A 3083-nucleotide genomic window follows, 5' to 3' on the forward strand; every position below is an offset into this window, starting at 1 on the left:
GCTTCCCCGCGTCTGCTGGCTACCTGGCCCGGACCAGATGCTACCCGTGGAGGAAGGCATGTGGGCGGGCACGGGGGTGCCGGGCACAAGCTGAAGGAACTAAGAAAACCACAGCAACACAAATCCTGCTGGCCTGGAGTGATCCCCGAGTCGGTGAACTCAGGGTCAGGAGAGTCTGAGCTCCTACCAGGTGCTCGAGAGGTGGCAGCTTCTCTGGAGTCTTTAGAGTGGGGCACGTGAGGGTGGAGGGCCCCGGCACAGCTCTGCTCAGCAGTCACAGCGTTTACAGAATAAACGCACACACGCCAGCTTTGCGTAGTGGCAGTATCGTAGCCAATGAGGTTTATCCGAGGCGCAATTATTGCTAATAGAATAAACGCACACATATTTTGTACCACTTTTTTTTTTTAATGTCAGAGGGTGTGTGCATTTTCTTGAGAGAGAGAGATGGGGTGTGATCATGCACAATCTCTTCTCCTCCACCTGTTCATCCACATGTGCCTGGGTTTTTCCAGCTGCTGAGGCCAAGATGCAAACCTTGGGGTTCGCATGTGGGATCTGGCTCCCTTACCCACTAGGCCATGGGGCTTGGCCTATCAGGTACACCAGGTACAAATCCAGACTGTCTTCAAGCACTACCTGGTGTCTCCCGGTTAAGCCTGACTCCCTCATTGGCTGCGATGTTTGGTGCCAGCTTCTCCACTCCTCATCTGTAAGTAGGGCTATTGGGCTGGTCTTGGGAACCTGCATTATACCCGATACATAGTAGGTTCTTCTTCTTCTTCTTTTTTTTTTGAGAGGTTTTTGTTACAGGGTGCATGCACTCGCCAGAAAGACAGTCAGAAAGTGAGAAATCACCCCCCAGGGGAGATGGCCACTCTGCAATCCCTTCTCCTCTATTCTCCTCTGGGATTCTGGGCATGCACATACATGTGCCTGGTGTGAGTTTAAGCCACTAGGTCCAGGACTCGAACCGCAGGAGTCCAGCAACATAGCCATTATGCCAACTGCTGGTCCCCATAGTAGGTTCTTAATGTTTTCCCCTTTTCTCCTCCATTCTAACAAAATATCTGATTGCTGTCAAATGCAATGAACGTACTTTATTTCTAATTTTTAAAAATGTTTAATTAAATAATTAGTATTATTATTTTAAAAATTTGACCAGAGAAAAACAGGGAAAATGAAAAAGCAAGCCACTGGGTCCATGACTCAAACCGCAGTCCAGCACCTTAACTATCACGCCATCTGCCAGACCATACGGGCAGGTCATGTGGAGCCATCTCCTTAGGGGAATCCTGTGAGAGTGCAGGTTCTGATTCAGTGGAGTTGGGATAGGGACAGGAACATGCATTCCCAACAAGACCTCAGATGGCACCTACACTGCAGACTGGGGGTCTGTCAGCAAGAATCTGACACTACCCAATTGCACCACTTAACACAGCCTCTACACAAAGCCCTCCAAAGGGCTCTTGTGACTTTGTATTTCTTTAACCAATTAACCCTCCCACTTCAGCTTCCTCTAATCACTGACCCTGCCAAGTGTCCAGCACCAGCGAGGGCAGGAGGGCAGGCCTCACCAATGCATCCTTTGGTCCTGGAGGATTCACAGCACCCTCCTCCAGAAAGATCTTGCAATAGTCTCTCCACCTCCTTTGGCTTTTTGATCTTACCATTTGCCTCTGTTGATAATTACCCTTTAATTAGCACCCACCACCATGTCATCTAATAATTGCAGTAAGTACAGCCGTCATCTCAGACAGCATCTTCAAACAAAATGATTTTTAAAAAAATTATATGCTGTCGATTTGTTAAAAGACAAACTGTCCCAAATAGTCTTTTGCACACCATACACAGTAGAAGACACAGACCCAACTGCCATTCAGATAAGTACAAGCTAAGGAAGAGTTGATTTTATAACAATTAAAATACTGCCTTGGTATTTGGGAAATGGTAAATGTCAGAATAGACATTTGGCAGCCATGCTGAAGTTCACCTTCAGTTCCACTGGGAAAGTTGAAGGGTCTCTGAACCGTTTTTCCTTTATTCGTAGTTACTTGATTATGTTGGAGGGCGCTTGATAACTTCTGGACGCATTTGCAGCAAATTAGCCATTTGTGGAAGAAGGGGCGGGATTTTCACAGAATGCAATTAGCAGTTTTTAATTTCCCATGTGGGTGTGCATTCACCCCTCCCAAACAAGGGCAGTGGAGTCTGATGGACACTCGCCTCTCAGAGGGGGAACTGATCCTGCTACGCTCTTTCCCACTGAAGCCTTAAAAAAACTTTCCAATTTCCTGAACTAGGTAATACACTGACACAGAAAAAAACCTCAAATGGCACGAAAAGGTGTACAACGAAAAATTAACACTCTTGCCTCCCACCATCTGCCACCTACCTCGCTGTCCTCCCTAGAGGCAATCACTGCTTCATTTCTTTAAAATTTTATTATGGAAAATCTTAGGTATACAACTAGAGAAAGTGGTGTGATGAGCGCGTATGTCCACATCACGGTGCCAGCCCTGGCCATCTCGCCAGCTTGAATTATTCCCCGTCCCCCTAGCTTTCATAAGCGTATTCTAAAATAAAACCCAGACAGCAGATCATTTTACCTGTCAAAACTTCAGCATTTTTTTTTTAAACCACAACCACAATACCGCTGTCACAGCCAACAGGGTTAACGATGATAATTCCTAAATCCCACCCAAGATTCTCAGGGTCACTTTGAACCGACAGGGGCAGACGGCGGGAGCCTGGAGAGAAAGGGCTAGAGCGCTGGAGGGGCGCGTTAAAGCACGCAGACCAGCGCTCGCGGCCGCGGCCATCGGGTGCCCGCTTCTTGCCGTCGTTACCTGCGCGGGCCGGGACCAGCCAGGCCACGTCGAGCGCAGCCCGACCCGCCCGCTCCCCGCCTACCCGCTCCCGGACGGCGACCCCAGCAGGCCCGGCGCAGCTGCACAACCCACGGTCCCCAGACACCGGCCGGTCCCTGGAGGGGAAACGATTGACACAGCTGCTTGCACTGTGCCCCCTGCTCACCCCGCGGCACCTGCGTTCCCCGGTGGGGCCGGGAGCTGGTACGGGTC

The 3083-nt window shown here is 49.6% G+C and overlaps 1 non-coding gene across 1 annotated transcript; it reads left to right on the plus strand.

The window, feature by feature from the left end:
* Positions 1 to 307: 307 nt before the first annotated feature.
* LOC114005520 (U4 spliceosomal RNA) lies at positions 308 to 444 on the plus strand. The gene has a single exon (XR_003547367.1). It is a non-coding gene; the product is annotated as a U4 spliceosomal RNA (small nuclear RNA).
* The last annotated feature ends 2639 nt before the right edge of the window (positions 445 to 3083 follow it).

Source organism: Tupaia chinensis, unplaced genomic scaffold (genome assembly GCF_000334495.1).
Source record: "Tupaia chinensis unplaced genomic scaffold, TupChi_1.0 Scaffold143923_1, whole genome shotgun sequence".
NCBI classification, from domain to species: Eukaryota; Metazoa; Chordata; class Mammalia; order Scandentia; family Tupaiidae; genus Tupaia; species Tupaia belangeri.